General features: G+C 51.1%; 1 long non-coding RNA gene across 1 annotated transcript; it reads left to right on the plus strand.

Moving 5' to 3' along the window:
* Positions 1 to 18092: 18092 nt before the first annotated feature.
* Positions 18093 to 19426, plus strand: LOC113950422. The gene is made up of 3 exons (XR_003528735.1): positions 18093 to 18503; positions 18996 to 19064; positions 19298 to 19426. It is a non-coding gene; the product is annotated as an uncharacterized LOC113950422 (long non-coding RNA).
* Positions 19427 to 20608: the final 1182 nt, after the last annotated feature.

A 20608-nucleotide genomic window follows, 5' to 3' on the forward strand; every position in this document is an offset into this window, starting at 1 on the left:
TGAGTTCCTCGTGCTCCCTCCCCCCTGTGCTGGGCACTGGGGCTGCTTGGGACATCCTGGATCCTCTGAGCTGCCTCATGCCACCAATTCCTCACCTCCAGGGGCACTCCAGTGACTGTTTCTCCTGCAAAAGGCCTAGGAGGCATTTTGGTATGTTTATTATCCTTTACTTTGAAAAGCAGGGTGAGCAGAAAGCCCTGTTGCTGGCCCAGCCCACCAGCAAATGAACCATCAGAGCCATCTCTGGGCTGGAGGGGGCTGGGGCTGGTCCAGGCTGTTCATCATGCAGCAGGTCTATGAAATCACCCCAGTTTAATGTGAGTATTAAATTAACAGCCTTCTAGTACCTAAAGGGGCTACAGGAGAGCTGGAGAGGGACTTCCACAAGGGTATGGAGTGACAGGACAGGAGGGAATGGCTTCACACTGGCAGAGGGCAGGGTTAGATGGGATATTCTTCCCTGTGAGGGTGGGGAGGCCCTGGCACATGTTGCCTGGAGAAGCTGAGCCTGCTGCATCCCTGGAAGTGTCCAAGGCCAGGCTGGATGGGACTTGGAGCAACTTGGGCTAGTAGAAGGTGTCCCTGCCCAGGGAAGGGGGTTGGAAGTAGGTGATCTTTAAGGTCCTTCCAACCCAAACCATCCTGTGATTCTGTGATTGCTGGGAAGGTTTTATGTGCTTTTGAAGATAAGTGTTAGGGATTTCCATGCGAAATGGAGAAGAAAGTTCTGCTGCAGAAGTGACCTGTGCTTGAATTCTGGCAGTGAGCGTCCTCGGCATCCCCAGAGTTGATAGGTATCAATAAAAAAAAAAAAAAAGAGAAAAGCTCCTGTTTTCACCTGTCTCATTTTTCCTCTGTGCTCCTCTCTATAATTAATGTTCTACTGGGATGTTCACACAGTCCCTGCACTGCCACAGGACACAGCCGTGGCTCCTGAGGCACCACAGGACTTGACTCTGCCATTCCCTGCACAGCCCTCGTTTGATGGTTGGGATTAAGTGGCTCTGGGTGGCTGTGACAGGAAGCAATTATATGCAAATAAGAAGCCGAGCAAGTGTGAGTAAACATTAGGGGTTGTTTTTTTCCTGTTGAACCTCTGTGATTTAAAAGCCATTAAGGGCGCAGCCAGCGCACTGATGTCAGCGTTTTCCCGGTGCTGCTCGTTCCTCGCTGCTGTGTGGCTTCAGCAGCTCTCACATCCTTCCCTTCCCACAGCTCTGCGGGAATCTGCTGCCTCTTACACCGTGTGGAACTGCCAGAGGTCCGGGATGATCAAGGGGAGAGCCTGCTGCCCCACATCCTTGGACATGTGCATTCCATGCATCCTCAGCCAGGCTCATCCCATGCACCCTCCTGCTGGCTCTGGCTGCTGGAGCACCCAGGGCTCGGCTCCCACAGCAGGAACAGGTATTTTTCCATCACGCTCTGCCCTCCTGAGTTCCACTTCTGTGGAGAGCATTAAGGTCTTCTGGGTGCTTTCAAGAATTAAGTGGAGTCTCTGCTGCTCGGTGCCTCTGCTAATAAAGTGGCAATAAGAACAGCAGCTGCTGTTGGGGCAGGATGGAGGTGTGGGGGCTGCAGGACCAGCAGCCTGTGTTTGTCTGGTGTTTCCTGTGGATGCTCCAGAACTAGAGGCTGTGCTCCCACTTGCAGGGACCAGACACGTCTGTGCAATGTGGCTGTGAGGTCCCTGGTGAGGGGTCCCAGGGGGTTTCACTGCTCTGGTTGAGTTCTGAGAGCTTTGGGTAGGGTCAGCCAAGAGCCTGCTGGCTCCTGTTGCTGAGTGAGTGGTGGGATGGGGTCTGGGCAAACCCCCTCCGTGGGAGAGGGAGCTCAGGGGATCAGCAAAAATGCTCCATGAAATGGCTGTAGCTGCAGTCCCAAAAGTCGCTGCTGGGAAGGGATTTTTGGGGTGAGGTGCTGCAGGGCCTGATTGTGGTCTGAGGGGAGAGGCAGAGCTGCAGCTCAGCAACTCTGCTCAGGGGCAGGGAAAGGGACTTCACCCCCCTGAGGCTGCTCACTCCTGTACCCCCCTGGTACTCTGAGTCCCCAGGATCCAGCCCTCAGCCATGGGGATCTTGCACAGACATTTCCCCTTGGCGTTATTAGGGATAATTATAATTCCATCTCCCTCACAGCCTCCCTCCGGGCAGAGATACAAGACTGATCCTCCTGTCCTGCCCTGAGCTGTTGGTCAAACATTTGTCTCTGGCACCTGGGGACGTGTGTTGGTAAAAACTGCAATTCAGACCGAGGAAATCACAGAGAAAACAAATACTGAGCCCCCATCCAGCCATTCATAACACGTCACGCTCCTGACAAGTTGCTGCCAAATAGCCAAAAAAACCCCACCAACCAGCTCCAGCCTTGAAATTTTTCTAGTGCAAAGATAAATGAAGGAGATTCATGTCTCTGTCGGCGCTACATTGTTTTGCTCAGCTGGCTGCAGAGCAAATAAGATGCGGTGGCGCATTGATTTGTAGCCCGAGAGCTGTCCTAGCAAATGGATGGGCTGGGAAAAACTTCATTTGTGGCTCAAATTGGAGAAAGCAGCGAGTGTGGGGAGGGGACACAGCTCCCAGATCCTCAGTGCCCCTCCGAGCCTCCTCCCTGGGGGCACGTGGCACAGGAGGTGAGAAATAGGGCTGTGCCCCCCAGCTCTCGCTGTTTTTTCGGGATGCTTTTCCCTATGGTTCTGTGGGGTCTTCCCTGTTCCCCACTCAGAGCTTGCCACCCTCGTGCTCGAACACGATGCCAACAGTGATAAAAACCCCAACAGGGAAAGGGGAGGGGAATGGCTCTTTTTCTAAGCTGTGCCCCACCAGCCTCGGGCTCTCCCTGCAGGGAGGTGACAAGAAGGGGTGACACCACGAGAATTTTGGCAGGCACAGACCCAGGGGAACATGGCAGAGCCTGGATATCCATCCATCACCGTGGGTTGTGCCCCAGCAGGCTCCGAAGGGGGCAGGTGGGTCCCTCACCACACTTCTGCTTGCTGTTACATGGGTCTAATGACGCTCATCAACATTAATAAATGCATAAAAATACCAAATCAACGTGCAAAGAGCATTGCAAGGCTGGCAGCTCCACTGGGTCTTTCTGCAGAGGATCCAAGTGTCCAACCTGCCATCAAACGAGGCTCCCCCAGTGCCACGGAAACACCCGGGAAGAGGGCAGAGGGAAGATGAGGAAGCACAAGGAGGCTCATCCCTCCTGTGGCTGCTCCCCTTCTCTCCCCATCAGCCCCTGATGCATGTGATGCAACCCTTGCTTAAGAAAAATCCCCCGTTGCTCTCTCTAGACAGGAGGCAATTTCAAAGTCCCAGTGATTCCAAGGAAAAGCGATGCTGGCTGCGCCCTAATGGAAGGACAGCCAGTTTTATAGCAGAATGCAAATGAAAAGGTATAAATAAACAATCTCTCACAAATAAGTGCTCGCCTTTAATGAATATTTCATATACAAAAGGAGTCATTGACATTTTGCTGGATTGCTTCAATTAGCTCTTGAGCCTCGTGTTCATGCAAATAATAAGCTTGCTTTTCATAATGCTTTGTTAATCTGCTTCATAGTGTGAATTTATACAGTAATGCATCACACAGACCTCCTGCTGCAGCCTTTATTGGATATAAATGACTTAGTAATTGCTATTGATCATTAAAGAAGTGTGGTGTTATTTTGGAATTACAATGTGGGGGATCTTTGCAAGGCTGAGGGAACTGGCTGGTTTGTTACACGCAAGCCTGGTTTATATTCAGGGCAGTGACTAATGGGTCCTTGGGAGGAAAAGCCAAAGTGTGCCAAGATTGAGTCTGGGGAAAAACACTGCTGGAGTCATTGCTGCCTTCCCATCATGAAACGCTCCCGGCTATATATTCAGAATATATCTCAACATATTCCATTTCGCACATCGATCTCTATTCCAACTCAAACTTTGCTAAGATTAGCCAGGAAAATATTAAGGCTGGCTGGGGACAGTTAGCAGCAGGATCTGGGGTGAAAACATGGTGACACTCGGAGTGGGAGCCCCAGGCAGGTCCCTGTGTGTGGTGACCCCCTCGGGGTGGGCAGGGGCTGCCTGGCAAAGCCCTTCCCAGGGCTCCCAGCAACCCCAGAGAGGCTGCAGGTCTTTAATCTGGGCTTGCTGTTTAGCTGCAGCATTTGAGTAATTAAAGCAAGTGTTTTATGACCACCCCTGTTTGCAATATTGGGAGTATTGATCACAGCTCTGGATCCTGGAGTCAAGTCAGCAGGAAGGTCTCTGCTTTCCCAACAGGGATATTCAGGCTGAACCTCGTTTCCATCACTTCCTGGTTGGCTTCCAGCTTCCAGCATTAAAACTTCATTGCTTTGGAATGGAAAAAAGCTGGGGTTGCACTTTAGATTTATATTTTTCATTTAGAAAACCTTTTCTCGTTCATTGCTTTTGCTTTTCTTCCCTGCTATTCTCCCTCTGATCCCATTTCCTTCCCTGGAAGATCTGTCCCTGGCTTGCACATTCAGCTACTCTCAGTGCTGGCTCCTGGGTTGCTCAGAGCACAGCAGAGCTGTGAAATCTCTGCTCCTCCAATGCCCCAGGAGGGCGCCCCGAAATGCTCCCTCCTCCATGGGGTAGGGGGGATTTCAGCCAGCTTTGACATACACATCCATCTGGAAAATGGTTGGGGGCATTGACTCCTCTCTGCCTCAAAGGCTGTGCTGGGACTTGGTTAATTAACATCTTGAAAGGGCTGTGAGATCCCTCTCTGACACTGTTTTTATTAAAAGCCTATATGCACATTTTTCCCCTTCCAATTTACCTCGTTTCCCCCCTGGAATGTGCTTTGATTTTTAAGCAATTTATAAGTCCTCGGGTTTTGCCTGGGAGTTAATTTATACCAGTTTGTGTTTTTCTGTGTGTACATGTGCTGCAGTGCATGGGGAAGAAACACAAAAAGCAATTGAGTGTGCTGAGGGCGGTATTGATGGAGTAGCAGTGGAGGAGTTATTTCCAGGAGCTGAGAGCTCGCTCCAGCCTGCCCAGGCAGATACTGCAATGCCAAACTGTAAATCCCACCAGCCCTGGAGGGAACTGCACCAGCAGGACCAAGGGATATTTCTGGGCTAAACTCTGGGAAGGGCTCTCTTTGCTCCATGTGGGGTCTGGATGCCTACCCAGGCTGAATTGCAGAATCACAGAATCATTTACACTGGAAAAGAACTCGGAGATCATCGAGTTCAACCTTTGACCAAACACCATCTTGTCAACCAGACCAGAGTTTTGAGTGCCGTGTCCAGTCATTTCTTGAACACTTCTAGGGATGGTGACTCCACCACCTCTCTGGGCAGCCCCTTCCCATGCTAGACAACCCTTCCACGAAGCAATTTTTCCTGAGAATTGCCACAAACTATCTGAGATGCCACTTGGAGTGGGTCACCAAAGCCAGCAAGGGTCCTTTTGCAGCCCCAAAGGATCGAGGCAAGCGTCCAGCCAAGCACAGTGTCCTCCCTTTTGTATGAGCTCTATGGCAAGTCCCTCTTGCCCAGCTCCTGCCCAGCAGCCTGGCTCTTGGGAGAGGCTGTTCTCATTCCCATCAGCACAGCTCTGCTCCTGCCTCATCTCTGGGAAAACCGGAGCGTGATGCTGACGGCATCGGGCGCTGCTGAAACGTTCCCTGAGTCACCCTGGTGCCCCCTGGGCCTCTCCAATGTGAACTTTTGCACCACCAAAGCAATTTGTTTCAGGGAATTTTATGTATGCAAATCCCTGCTGATATTTCATGCCATCCACATCTCCAGAGGCAGCTTTTAATAAAGGCTGGGAGGTGAAGGGACGGCCAGGGGCCGAGCGGGTCAGAGCTCCGGGAGATGAGGAGCTGCCTGGGATTTAATGGCACCACGTCCATTTATGTCCATTGGGAATGTGACCCCCCCCATCCCCCAGGACTGGAGCTGTCTGCATTTCTAAAACTGCTCCTCAGAGCAACCTGTCTCTTTTCATTTGTGATTTGGCCTGGGGAATGCTGGCGGATCCCTGCCTGCTGCAATTCCAGCCCCTTGGGTTTAACACTTATTTCCTCGCCGTCCCATCCGTTTTTTATCTCTCCCATTGCTGTGCAGCAAATCTCCAGGCATGTTTGCAGCGGGAAAAGGTGAGGAGAGTTGAGGGAGTTTGGGGTCTGGATTAGGAGCTCCAGCAGCATCTGAACCCGACGGAACAACCCCTCTGATTCTGAGCAATGACGTGTCAGGATCCAGAAGTCCTGGAGGGGAGTGTTGGCTGGAAGCTGTTAAATATTGTCTTTTTCTGGGATGAAATTAGATAATTGGGCTTTTTTTTTTTTTTTTTTTTTTTCACAATAAAAAACATGGGGGAAGCTAAGATTCCTGAAACGTGGATGGAGAAGGGATGCCTGGCTTGGGCTCAGTTTCTACCAGAGTGTTTTTGTCTCTGCAGAAATAATTGCAGGATGTTAGATTCACAGTGGTGGAATCTATCCACTTGGTTTTATCCCTATCAGAGATTCATGGGAGAAAAGGGCCAATGGGATGGTGCAGGAGGATGGAGGAGCTCAGAAATTGCAGTTTTTAGCCATAAGTCAGCACCCAAGAGCCAGGTTTCCTGTGTCATAACAGGAGATGGTGGTCACTGCAAGGTCAGAGCAAGGTCACAACCACCCTGTGCATCCAGCTTCCCACCTGCCCCATCCCTGGAGCACACAGCCACCCACAGGCACCTGGAACACGCTCTTTGATTAAATGTCCATTGCTGTGAACACCCACTCAGGTACAGAATGCTGGATGTGTGCCCAGCCTCATCCCAGCTGAGCACTCCTTCCCCGTGAAATTACTGGGAAAGGGTATTGTTCATCCTGTGGATACAACGTACCCAACTCATCTGGATCCTGAGCAAACAGGAAAGATTTGCCTTAACTCCTTGGGTTCTCAGGGCATTTAAATGCTGGAAGGAGATTCAAATCTCAGCCCAGACACCTGGAGAGGGGCTACTCACATCAGCATCCCACGGAGCTCACGATACTGTTGGGAAGCACCCCCAGCACCCCCAGGCACAGCACCAGGAGTTTTTCCAACAGCTGATGGCTTGGATTTTTCCTACTGCACATTGAGAAACGCTCGTGTTTGATTCAGGCTCTGTGAGCAGGATGAGAAGAGAAAACCTGATCTTATTCAAAGCCCTTTTAGCTATGCAGGTGTGGAAGGGCAAATCCCAACTCAAATAAAGCAGCCAGTGGATGCTGGGCCAGGGCTGGGGGCGGCTACAAGCCCCAGGAGAGCATCACTGCCTCTCAACCTCCGATGGATTTTCCACTTCAACTTTCCCTTCTGTTGCTTTTATAATTTATTTACAACCATTATAGATGTTTGCAGCATTCTTTTTTTTTTTTAATGGCTTTTCAAATAGGAAAAGAGAGCAACAGAGGATTCCCCAGGCTCGTGCTTGCAGGGGAACACATTTGGTGCTTTGGAGAGCGGGGCTTCACACTCGGAGTGGATTTCCATCAGTGTAAAGCCTGACTTTGCTCACCTCCCCACACTGCAGCTTCCAGCCCTGCTCTCCCTCCTTGTTGGTTCACTGAGGGCAGAGGTTGTTTCTTGTGCCTGCTTTGGTGATGCTGCTTGTTTCAGGTTAAACCTTTGCATCTCACTCAGACCCGAAGCATCACTTTGGATCTCACACAGGATTGTGCAGACTGAGGGTTTGCACCCCAAGTTGCCCTTTGCCCCCTTGCGGAACCCACTGTCCCTCTCCCACACCCAGTGTTACTCCAGGTACTGGCATTGCTCATATACCACCATGCTCTCCAGCAGCTCAGGCAGGTGTGCGGGTCCAAGGTGCATCACCCTGGTCTTAATTCTGTTCCTTCTTTGCCTTGTCTCTGCACCAGGTTGTGCCCTGTACCTTGAAATGGGAAAAGCAAGGACGGAAAGAAGGACCCCTCCACCTTTCACTCCTTGTGAAACTACAACTGTCACCTCCCAACAAGGGGCAGAGAGTGAGTGGGGGATGCCAGGGCTGATCTGCATTTAAAAGAGGGGGAATCAGCAGAAGGAAGAGGAGAGGGAAGGGGGAGATAAAAGGGAGAGGGGCCTGAATTTGCATGTTGTTTTTCCTTATGGCAATAATCATTTGAAAGCCGATTTACTGCCAAGAGAAATAAAAAAGAGACCCCTTGGCATTGCCCCAGACTCCTCATTTAGTCTTTTAGGGCAAGGAATACTTATAAAAACTGAATAAAACATCTAACAAGCCTGTTTGGGATTCCTTGAAAGATGTCTCCATCAAAGCACTGGGGTCAGCCTTGCTCTTCCTGCCTCTACTCCAACATCCATGATACAAACACTTCCCTTCTCAGGAGGGTGCCCAGTGTCAGGGCAGCACATGTTCCTCACAGAGGGATATTTTGGGGTGTGAATAAGCCCTTCCTGGCTGCCTCCTGCCCTGGGTGATGGTGGATTTGGCAGGGAGGTTGGGCTAGATGAGGTCCCTTCCAACTCTAACAATTCTGTGATTCTGTTAAATCCTTTTAAAGATCCTAAAGAAGGATGTTAGAGTGGAAAAGCTTTTGTGTTCCTTTGGAGGAGGGATGAAGAGAATGGGGAGAACCCCCGGGGTGGAAGGGATGCTTGTGGGAACGGATGCCTACAACAGCAAGAGCATGGGGAGGAGGCAGGGGCAGGAGAGGGAAAGGTTTAATTACACTGCAAACCCAGGAGCCACGAGCTTTGCATTGCTCAGCTCATTAGGCACTTACAAAGTTTGCAGGCCATTAGATGGGGCTTTCAAACACCACTTTCATCCTGCAATTCCAAGACTCTTTTGCTCTGTGTCAGCTTCTGGTTGCAAAGACAAGACTCATTTCCTCTGCAGTGTGGGAATGCTGACCAGCAGAGTGTGTCCAGCCTCTGCCTGCCACGCTCCCTGTGTCCAAGCCCAGCCAGGCACAGGGATGTGTCTGCACCTCTTTGTGCTTCTCACGCTCATCTACCCAGAGAAAAACCTCTCTGGGTGGAGAGGTTTAACCTGGTTAAATTAACCAGGGATCAACTGGATCCATTGCCCTGCCAGCTCTGACAGCAAAGGAAGCTGAGCATCCCAGCGTGGTGCTGCCCTGTTCCATGGGAATCCTGTGGGACAGCTGTGCCCCTGCATGCAGGATGAGACCCACGGGGCTTCCCCTTCCCGGTGGGAGCAGCCTTCTGGGAGGGACATGTCCCTGGACCACCAGCTCTCCCCCTCGAGGTCGGTAAGACCTCAGGGAAGCGGGAGCACACAGCCAGCAAATAAGCCGGCTGTTAGGGAGGCTTTAGGAAAATCCAGCTCATTTTGTGGCAGCAGGTCAGGGAGGCCGATGGCAGGAAACAGGGCTGGGGAGGTGGGTGCCCAGGCAGGTGGATGGGGCTGGTGATGGGGGTCAGTGCCTGTGGTCACCCCTTTTCACCAGGGACACCCTGAGACCCCCCGACACGCTCAGCTCCCTGGGCAGCAGGAGCACACTGAGCACAAACCTGCAGCCCCCAGGGAAATTCATGGAGCTGCCCAGCACTGGGAACATCCCTGGATCTCTGCTGTTTTGTCCCTTTCCAAATCAAAGATCCCAGCAGTGAAAACAAGGAAAAGCAGATTTATCCCGGTTTTCTCCAGTTTCCCATACACTGAGAAATTCGGGAAGAAATGGCTGAGTGTCAACGCTGGAACCCAGGGAATCTCCCCAAATGGAACTCTGGAGCTGCCTCTCCTGCCCTGCATCCCATGGCCTGATCCATCTGCTTCTGGCTGACCTCTGGGATCACCTGCTGGGGAATCATGAAATCACAGAATGGTTTGGGTTGGAAGGGACCTTAAAGGTCATCTCATTCCGATCCCCTGCCATGGGCAGGGACACCTCCCACTAGAAAGCTGCTTTTTCCATGACTCGCTTTTCTCCTGGCGTTGAAGAATGTGCAGAGCTCTCCGAAAAGCCCCGGCACTGTCAGCCCTGCATGAAGCCTCTCTGCTTTGTGCTTTGCATTAAATTTGGGAGCTGCTGCAGTGGTTACAGTAAAGGAAACATCCTCCAGAAAAAATAACATGGCCATAAACTCCAAAATTTGTTAATTATTTCACTGTTTGTGAAGGATCCCCACAAATCACAACCCTGCTACACCCCCTTTGCTCTCAGATGGGAAGAGGGGTTGGGGAGGGAGAGAAATCACTGCACTTAACAGGTGTAAATATTTTACATTTTTTAATTAAATATGAGAATCCTGCTGAGACTGGGAGCAGGACCATCCTGGAATATGAATTATCAAGAATCCTTCTTCCCAGATGTTCACTCTTTCCACCCCAGACCCCAGGCATTTAAGACAAATAAAATGGAAAATAAATCCAGGTTTAAAAAAAAAATCCCAAACCCACAATGGCAACAGAGCTCCCCAGCTCCTGCAGAGCCCTCCCAGCCCACCACTGCTTTGACAGGGACAACTTCCATCCTGATTATTTCTAAATTAATAAATTCAATGCTAATTGCAATGAGGGCTGTTTGGGGTGGGGGTCAGAGCAGTGGGGGCATTGCTGGTCTGGGCATCACAAACAGAAAACTGGAAACTCAGCAGCTGGAGACATCCGTGGCAGTTTGCAACCTCCAGGAATTTTTTCCTTGCTGTGATACGAAAAATGAAACAAATTTTCAGGGACAAAGGGATGTGAGTGGGTACAGGTGCTCAGCAGGATTTACCCATGTCCCTCTGGAATATGCTGATGGTTTTTGGGGCAGCTGGTTACGTTTCCTGCTGGACTGACCTTGTCCAGCAGCGCTGGGTGCCCAGGTGCCGTCCTGGATCCCAGCAGAACTGAGCTGCTTCTTGGCTCTCCACCAGCACAGGCACTCAGAGAGGAGACACTGCTGAAGGTGTTTCTATTCTGGTCCTTTTGGGAAGAGGTTTTGAGTGGGCACTGAGGATGGAGGATGCCTGGAGAAAGTTCCCTGCGAGCTCTGCACATCGATTAAGTGGTGCTTCCCGAGAGAAGATTAAGTGGATACAATTGGCCAGGATTGACCTCGATGGATCTCTTTTGATTTATACCAGCTGTGGAGCTGATCCAGTATCTGCTGGGCTGGGAGTTATGCAATGCCTTGTCCTCAGGAACCTGGGGCATGGCTCCCATGGCCAGCATTCCCGTGCAGAGCAGAGCAGCAGACAGCCCTGCTGAGCCCCTGCCAGGCACACAGTGCAAATCCGGGTCATGATAAGGCAAAAATTCAGCCTAGAAATCATTTATACCCCTTGCTTTTCCACCCTGAGGACAGAGGGGAAATGTGCACTGGGCTAATCTCTGTGACCAGCTCAGCTTCTCCCTGGGGCTTCCTTGTGGGAAAACACATCCAAAGCTCTTGATGTCTCCTGCATTTCCAGGCTGGACACACTTCAGGGCCAGTGGTTCCTCTGTACTTAGGAAGCCAATCTCCTGCTGATTAACTTACAAATGACACCAACATCTGATGTAAACCACGACACCCTACACCACCCCTCAGTGCAAACAGAGGTCCAAAACGAGTCCCTGAAAATGCAGCTCCAATTTTTCCGCCTCCCCTTGCTCTGACCTTGGCCTGGGCAGTGCTGGTGGTCAACTCCAGCTCCAGCCTGACCTCAGCCAAGCCCTGAGCCCCAGCACAGACAGACACTGATGCGTTGGCAGAAGCTTTGTGTTGAACCTGTGGGATCACAGTGGGGCAAACACAGACACAAACTGTACCCATGGATACTGCAGAAATATCTGCACCTTCTCCAAGAAAATGTGTCACCTCCAGCAAGGAGCCGGTGTCTGGAGCAAAGTGAGGCACCAGCAGGGAGTAGATGAGCCTGTGCCATCCTGTGATGTTTATAATTAGACTGTGTGGCAGCCTCACATATATTATTGGCCTCTTCACTAATAGACTTCTCTAATAAGGGAGCCCTTAGGTGACCTTGGCGAACAGTCGTCTCCTTCAAGCTGGTTTTATAATTGTGATTGATCTCCGAGGCGCTGAAGCTTTGCTTGTCCTGTTCCACGTCTCCACACGGTCACAGGGACCTTGTTCCCTCCCACCCACCTTCAGAGCTGATATTTCCTTTGAACAGCTCACAGCAACCAATTAGTGACACGTCTCTCGCTTACAAGCAAGACCCCTGAACCCCAAGGGAATGGAAATTCCCAGGGTGGGTCCAAGGCTCAACACAGTGGTTTAGTTTGGCAAACAACCCGTTGCATCGTGCTGGAGCACAGATCAGCCCTGCAGGGGTGATACCTGTGAAGGCTTTGGGCACTGCTTTGACCTGGTCCTGTCTGGGACCACCAGGAAGTTGGTGGATGCCCTCCCAAAATAAGATGATGATGAGCCAAAGCTTGTTACAGAACTCTAGAATCATGGAATGGCTTGGGTTGGAAGGGACCTTAAAGAGCGTCTTGTTCCACCCCTACCATGACCAGGGACACCTTCCACTAGACCAGGTTGATCCAAGCCCCATCCAAACTTCCAGGGATGGAGCAGCCACAGCTTCTCTGGGCAACCTGTGTCAGGGCCTTACCACCCTTCCAGTGAACAATTTCTTCCTAATATCCAATCCAAACCTGCCCTCTGCCAGTTTAAAGCCATTACACCTGCATTATTCCTACTCATTGTCCTACATAGCTCCTCTTCCATAAGTCCTGAGCTCCTAACCCACCTCACAGCCTGGTGGCTCACCTATAAAACGGTGAGAAAAGCTTTGAACACTTTGGCTCCACAACTGAATAAGTTATAGAGGAGAACTAAGCTTCATTCCAAATGCTTCTTGCCCTCCTGCATGGCTGAGCACCTTTAGGGAGAAGCTGGGAGATGTTCAGCACATCTCCAGGGCAGCGTGAGCATTCCTGCCCTCCGGATGCTCCGGAGCCAGGGATGAAGAGAGTGACTCTTGCTTCCATTTTTCCTCTCACACTCTGATTCCGGAGCTGCAGCATCGAAGCTTGAGCTGGGATGGGAGGAGGAAAGTGAATTCCCTCAAGGTGCATTTTGAAAGAACTGTGAACAAATAAACAAACAGACGTTTCAAACGGTGAAAAAGAGGGTCACAGCTGAACGAGCTGTGAAGCAGCGCGTTCCCTTTGTGCAGATGTGATGGAGTGTTGATGTGCAGCGTAATTTCACACTGCCAGACATTAAATTCACCCTTGGTTTTGTTGTGAGCGTGAATTTTCTGAGTGGTGATCAGCGGTGAGGAGCTCGTGGGGAGCTTTTGGGGAGCTCCCAGTGCGGGGAGTGAACTGGGGGCTCGTCCCCACACCAGTGTGGTCATCCAGAGCAGGGAACTAGTTGTAATGGAGCTCTCCCTGCTCCCAAAACAGCGATTCAGAGTAAAAACTGTGGCTTTTCTTAAAAAAAAAAAAGTGCTGATTTTTTCCAAAGGCTCTTGCTCTGTTGGGGCAGCAATGGCTTCAGCATCGCTGGGAGAGGCTGCAGCTCTCCTTAGCTGAGGATGCTGACCAAGTGCAGACCTTCAGGGACCTTTTAGTCTTCCCAAACTGATTCCCATTTGCCCCTGGTGATTTCTCTCTCTCTCTGTGTCTCTCTCTCTCTCTGATTTCATGACAAAACAGTAAATTTGAGGAGGCATTTTTGGTCAGCAGCTGACCTGGTTGTGCCACAGTAGCACCTGGTTCATTCCCTGCCTCTGTAATTGCAGGTTTGATAGGGATGGGAGTTTTTCTGGGATTTTTAATTGCATGCTGAAGGCAACCCCGGGGGAATATTTATTTATTTTTATTTTTGGAGTATTGGCTATTTGGTCAATACCTTTCTCATCCTGAGAAAGTCAGTGCAGTTGTGTGGCCGGACTTGTGAAAGGTAGTGATTTTCCATTAGCCTTTGAGTGGGAATTGGCTCCTGAGCTGGGTGGGAATTCTTTATGGACTATGTTTCTCAATGAATCTGCATCCTGGAGCAAGCTCTTCAGGAAAGATCAGTCCTGATGAGTCCTGAATGAGTCCTCATTCAATACTTTATTTCTATAGGAGAATCACAATCACAGAATATTCCAAGTTGGAAGGGACTCATAAAGATCATCAAGTCCAACTCTTCAGGGATCAAACCCACAACTTTAGTTGTAACTAGCACCGTGCTCTAACCAGCTGAGCTCATCTCAGGGTAAGAGAGAAGGAGGATGGAGGGAGGAGAGAGGAAGAAGAGGAGGGAGGGTGAAGGCATTGGGAAAACAACCTGGAATTCTCAAAAATGTCCTGTGGATCTGCTTTGTGGATCAAAAAGGTTGGGTTTTGTTGGATCACCCTCATTTCAGAATTGTGGTAAATGCATCTGCCCTGTGGCCTGCAGCTAAGTGTTGAGCTCCAGTGAGCTCCAGATCCCTTGGTAGAAGATACTGGGGCCTTGCATGAGAAAGAAAAACATCCTTCTTGGGTGCTCCAGCCATCGTGGAACATTACCACCAGCTCCCTGCCTGCACAGCACATCCCCAGCTGAAAAATGGGTTTCTTTCCCGGGAAAATCTGTGCTTACTGCTGCAAAATAATACCAGATGAAGCATATACACCCAGCACACTGTTATTAGCCCAAATGATTTGGCTTGCTTTCTTGCTTCCCATTTTTTTATTCATGCTGTCGGCAAGCAAACCCAACCAGCTCCATTATGTATAATTTATTCTGGATTAGATCAAAGGAACAGTTTACAGGATCGGTTTGGGCATTATTATGAATTTTTTTTTTTTTAGCTTTTTCCATTTTTTTATAAATATATATTTATTCTCCCTCCCCTTCTCTACACTCCCCATTGCCTTTGCTCATAAGCAAATTATAAATTATTCACCAGCCCATACAAGACAAGTGCTTCTCAGGACTAGAAAATCAAATCAGCCCCAGTAGCAGCGTGGAGTGGGGGCCTGGTGTTTGCAGGGAGCACAGGCAGACATGGGGGTGTGTGGGGATGCAGGGATGCAGCACCCAAACTGGTGCTTTGGAAAGGCACCCCTAGGACCTGTCAGTCCCCAGGGGGATCTCAGGGCTGTGTCCCAGGGCTCTGCACTTTGTAGGGCAGCTGGAGCCTCCCTGCCCTCACCCTGCAGTGCTGGCATGAAGATGCCCCTTTTATAGCTGTCGAGGGACTTTTTGGGTGCAGAGTCCCTGGCTGGCAGCATGGGCAGCTCACAGAGGTGTGAGGGCTGTCAACTCCCCACTAATGCCACCTTTCTGGGCACAGAGAACATTAATCCTGCACAGACTTCTGGTAAAAGCGAGGACTTAAAACTTATCCCTGTCTCCGGTTGCCAGAGGAGTCCATGGCACCCCTGGACATGCTTTGCTGGGGGCTCTCAAAAGGCATTGAGCTCTGCACCTCCCATTATTCCCTAAAAATGGGGTGATATCTCCCAGATTTGCTGTTGGAGGAGGGCTGCTGGAATCCACCCCATGCCCAGGCTCTGCCTTGCTGAGCATCCCCCGAGCAGGTTGGCAGCACCACTGGGAAGCATTTTGCTCTCCACAGCCAGCCAGACCACCTCTGGGGTCTCAAAAACCTGAAATATTTGTTCCTGTGGCTGGTGCAGGGCATTTAGTGCACTGCAAAGTCATTTTTAACACCCAGCAGAAGAGTGTGCTCTGGGAACGGGGCTCCTGAGCAGGCGACAGCTTGCTGGTGCTGTAAAAAGCTAATGCTAATTTAGCAAGAAGCTGATCTAGGGAGGCATCTGCTCATCTAAACTCTCATAATCTCCCTGGCTCTGCAGTGTGATGCTTCAAAATCACTCACCCAGACAAGGCTTCCTGCAAGGGGCTGGGGGTGATGGTGAGACTGAACCCCCACGGGGCTGCAGGTGCTGGGGGATGTCTGGGAGTCACTGGTGTGTCACAAGGTGCTGTGGCTGGAGCACGGGGAGGTCTCTGCAGCTCCTCACCTGCTCCTTCAGCCCTTCCCATGGGAAGGATTGGGCCCTTTCCCTGCCCCTGAGGTGTGTGTGCACATGTGTGGATCCATACCCGTCACACAGATGTCCCTGGAGCAGCACAGCTCCCCTGCCACAGCTCTAATCAGAGATTTACAGGCAGCCAGAGCCCTTATTTAAAGGTTGATCCGCAGTGGAGCCAGGAAAGACTCTCTCAGATGTGAAATAGGCCTGGATTAGTTACAATCAGTAAAGTGAACTGATGCGTTTCCTCTACATCAGGTCAAGTCACAGACCTGCCAGCTCGGAGCAGGCTCGGAGTGTTTCCCATTGCAGGAGGGCTGGGATGGGGTTTTCCACAAACTCCATTACTGGAGGGAGCCAGAACTCCCTCCGGCCACCTCCCCAAGGACCCCATCTATTTGGACCAGCCCCACAGGGCCGCCAAAATCCCACTGTCCCCGGGATTAATAAGTGGCTTCTGTCACTTCCAAAGCTGCAAATAGGGATAGGGACAATTCCCAGCTCTGTACAGGCCAGGCAGCCCCGACACAGGCTTGTTTTCAGGATCAAAAATGGGTCAGGATGCAGCAGAAACATCTGCCATTGATCCACAGGAGCGACAGAGCCAGCAAATAATTGTCTCTTTGAAAATCCATTATCACCTCCACCCTCTTTTTAGCTGGGAGCTCTGGGAGCTGACAGAGACTGTGCTTGGAGTGTGGATGGTAAATACAACACCATATGGCCGAGGTATTATCAGGCTCCTAATGAAATGCCATTTTTATGCATATGCATTAATAACCCCTGTATCTTTGGTGGGTACCTGTGTGTGTGCATGTGATTATTGCTTATTGAACATCCTTCCAGGACACCTCATCTGGGTCCAGAATGGGTGGCTTCTGCCAGAGAATTTCTCTAAAAAAGCTTTAAGGGTGGTTTTAAAGGGAGAACCGAGTGTCTGAGGCCAGGTGAGACCTGGAGGAGGTGGTTTCTGCAGAGCCCCAGCCTGTGCCCCTCGGGGGGATGCTCCTGGCAAAGCCCTGCAGGGCTCGGTGGCACCGGAGGCAGCGCCTTGGCAGAGGCAGCCCCGGGCACGCAGAGGGAACTGTTTACTTTCCTTTAATCTCTGCTCCTCTGTGCTTTCCCATCTTCAAACACAGGCTGTTCTGCCAAGGCATCTGCTGGTTGTTTGGGCAGATCCTCCCTCGGGAGGAGGTGGGTTGGGAGCACACGCAGAGAGCAGGGGGTGTTGGGGACACAGGAGACCCCCAGTCAGCTTGTCTGAGGGGTGAGGGGACAATGTGAGACCTCACCTCTCCAGACCTGCTGTTGCCTTCCCAACTTCCTCTCCTGCAACACCATTTTTTATTGCAAAATTTGCCTTTTTTTTTTTCTCCTCACCAAAATACAAGAGCAGCCTTTCCTGGTGGCAGAGGGAAGGAGGCTTTTCTCGGGGAGACAGGCCACATCCATCACAGCCCAGGCTTATGCTGACTTTTCCAGGAGTCCATCGTTCACCTGAGGCATTCCCATAAACCCTCCATCTCCCTTTGCCCTCAGAAAATCCCATTGACTGAGACATCCTAAAAACCTCATTGAAAGGTGAAAATTGTCTCATTGACAGGTGCTGTGCAAATTACCCTGAGATTCATTACCTCAGCAGGGGATGGCTTTAGGGAGACACTGGAACATTTCTGAAGTGTAGGGTTTAATGTGATTGGATTTACAATGACTTTTTGGTTGTTTGCTCTATAACTCTTTACGGACTTGGGGGCCATCTCTGTTCCTCCCTTGCTGTAGATGGAATTTCATCTGTTCTTTTGCATGGCTGAAGTGTGGCAGTGGGCAGGGGAGCAGAACATGCATGTGGGCTCAGTCTCCTGGGGATTAGTACAGCAGCTCTCCTCTTTCTGCCTGTTTTCCACTTTACTGGATGATCCACTCTGACAACATCCCTTTTTTTTCCCTAACCTTGCAGCCAGCTTGGAGGCAGCCATACCTATCCCACATTCCAGCCCCAGGGCAATGCTGACAACCTGCTGCTGGCCATAATTCCAGGGGCTCAAAAAGCCCTCCAGAACATGGATTGCCCTGCTCTAGGACAGAAAGATGTCACAGAGCTCTCTCAGACTCATTTCCACCCTGGAGAAAGGAGTGTGCAGCAGCAAACAGCTTTGGGCTGACTGCTCAGGGCTGGGGCTGGGGGGAGCAGGCCTGGCCACAAGCCCTCCTGCCTCCAAGAAATCCTGAAAACCCAGAGCCAGCACTGGGGTTCAGTTTTCCTGAAACACCTGAATTTTAATTGCACTTGTAGTCCCCTGCTGAGCCACTGGACCACCAGCCCATCTCCAGAGGGAGCAGGCAGGACCGCCTGGTGGTGTGCAGTGCAGAGCTGCTGTATTTTATCAGCAGCATTCCACGAGCACTCTCCTGGTGGCATTTGGTGCCGGAGCCGAGCGCTGCCCAGCAGTAATTAATGGGGCCCTTTCCTACCCCTGAGCTCCACATCAGTGGACTATCAATTACTGAAGCCGAGCTGTGCATTTCTGAGCTGCTGAATAACCGAGGGGACTGCTGAGAGTCCAGAAGTGGCTGTCATCTTCTCATTAGGTATTTATTAAAAGTAATTTAGCGCCTGTGCCTGCGTGTTAATGGAATCCCAGCGGCGCCGGGGGACGGAGCTGCCCCGGTGTGAGAGCAGGATCAGCCCCCTCTGGCAGGCTGTGGAGACAAGTACTAGCCTCCATCCTGCATCCTTCACTGCTCTGGGATAACTGGAGGCTGCCCAGACCTGCCCGTGGTGCTCTCAGGCAGATCCTTGTGAAGGCCGGGAGTGGGCAGGTGGCGGGAGGCACCCAGAAATATTCCCAAACTGCTCAGCTGTTCCCCACTGTCCTGTGTGGGACACCCCAAAGCTGTCCCCAGTCATCAGGGCTCCCTCAGAGCCATCACTCCAAACCCTTGGGCAAATTACTCACCTGGCAATAACCGCTATTATTCCTGCTGCTCTCACTTCCCATCTCCCCATCCTCCCTTGCCGGCGCATTATTTATTCCTTGTTACACTGTTCTGAATAATTCCTCTCTCTTTTGATCACTGCAGATCCTTGAAGAGGGTTGTGAGGAGACCAACCACCGAGGGCAAACTTGCCATAAACATTCTGAGCTGTGGGTGAGTGTGAGCTGAGCTGCAGCTGGGCTGGGAGGGGGCTGCAGGCTGGGCAGAGCTGCTGAGCCTGCAAGGCTTAGGGAACACTTGCAAGGATGCTCTTCCAACTCATCTTAGGCCAGGCTCTGAGCAACCTGGTCTAGTGGAAGATGTTCCTGCCCATGGCAGGGGGTGGAATGAGGTGGTCTAAAAGGTCCCTTCTAACCCAAACCATTCCGAGATTCTATGATTCCCAGGCTGTGAGCGGAGACTCAGGTCCCACCAGCACCATGATCTGCAAACCCCCAGGGACAAAACGTGCTTTGGGAAACCTGCAATCCCTCCATCCTCCTACCATGAAGCCCTGAAGCTAAGAGGGTTTCGAAGCTGAGAGCAAGACTTCATCAATCCAGAAACTTGCCAGTACCCAGAGGGGTCTCCCAGGAGAGGTTTGCTGTGCTTGCTGCTCCATGGAAAGATCACAGCATCACAGAGAAAAGCTGGGAGCTGCACAGGGCAGAGCCATCATCCCACCAGGATGCTGGAGCCCCAGGAGCTCACCTTGCACTTGGAGCACAGAAATATTTTGTCTGCGTTGTGCTCTCCCCACGCATCTTCCTTCCACTCAGCCTTGACATCTGTTTACTGAGCTGATTAAATCACCCCAGCGCAGAACCTGCGTCTGCAGGAACATGTTTGGGCTTGAGCAGGGCAGGGATTAAAAACAAAAGGAAATGGATCTTTTATCAGTACATTTTTTTTTTAGTGGGAGACGCTGGGGTTTCTAATAAAAAACCCCTCCAAATTAGTGTTTTTCTTTCTTTCTTTCTTCAAGAAGAAGCTGCTTTTCTGATTCTTCCCAGCTGTGGAAATCAATTGCCAAATAGGATGTTTGCGGATGTTTGAGCAAGACCCAACAAATTCCTTTAAAACAAACAAGCAAACAAGCAGTGGTTGTGTGTTTGGGGTTTTTTTGTTTGTTTGTGTGTGTGTACAGGAACTCGTCTCAGGGCTGGAGGACGTCTGGGAGAGGCTTTGCTCCTCCTGTCGCCTTTATCTCGCTGCGCTGCCCGGAGGGGTTTGATCACAGCTGGGAGCCTGTAAGCTGCCTGTAATCCAGTAATATTCATAAATGACTGTGCATGTTCCAGCGCCTTTGTCCAATCCCTTTTTATCCTGGGCCTTAGGCATTAGCAGTGGAGCTGTAAATCATCTCTGGCTCCGTCCCCAGTGGGCTGGTCCCTGCTCGGGCCACGGGGGTTGTTGGGGGGAGGTGGTGGCACCCAACAGGATGGTCCTGGCTGGGTGTGCTGGGCCCTTATCCCGCTCCTTGCAGCCAGTGCCACAGGGCTTTTAACTCCCCCTGTACCCAGGCCAGGAACGAGCAGATGGGACCTGTCCACATGGCTCTTTTGGACGCTTCACGAGGCCAAACCGCTCGTGGGCAGGAGGCTGGAGCAAGGCTGGTGGGATCCAGCTGTGTGTTCTCTCCATCCCAGCCCTCAGAACCAGCAAAGCCCCTTCCACCCTGAGGCAGGAGCAAATGTTCCCTCCCTGTGGAGCTGTGC

This window comes from Corapipo altera, unplaced genomic scaffold, assembly GCF_003945725.1.
Source record: "Corapipo altera isolate COAL_440 unplaced genomic scaffold, ASM394572v1 268, whole genome shotgun sequence".
NCBI classification, from domain to species: domain Eukaryota; kingdom Metazoa; phylum Chordata; class Aves; order Passeriformes; family Pipridae; genus Corapipo; species Corapipo altera.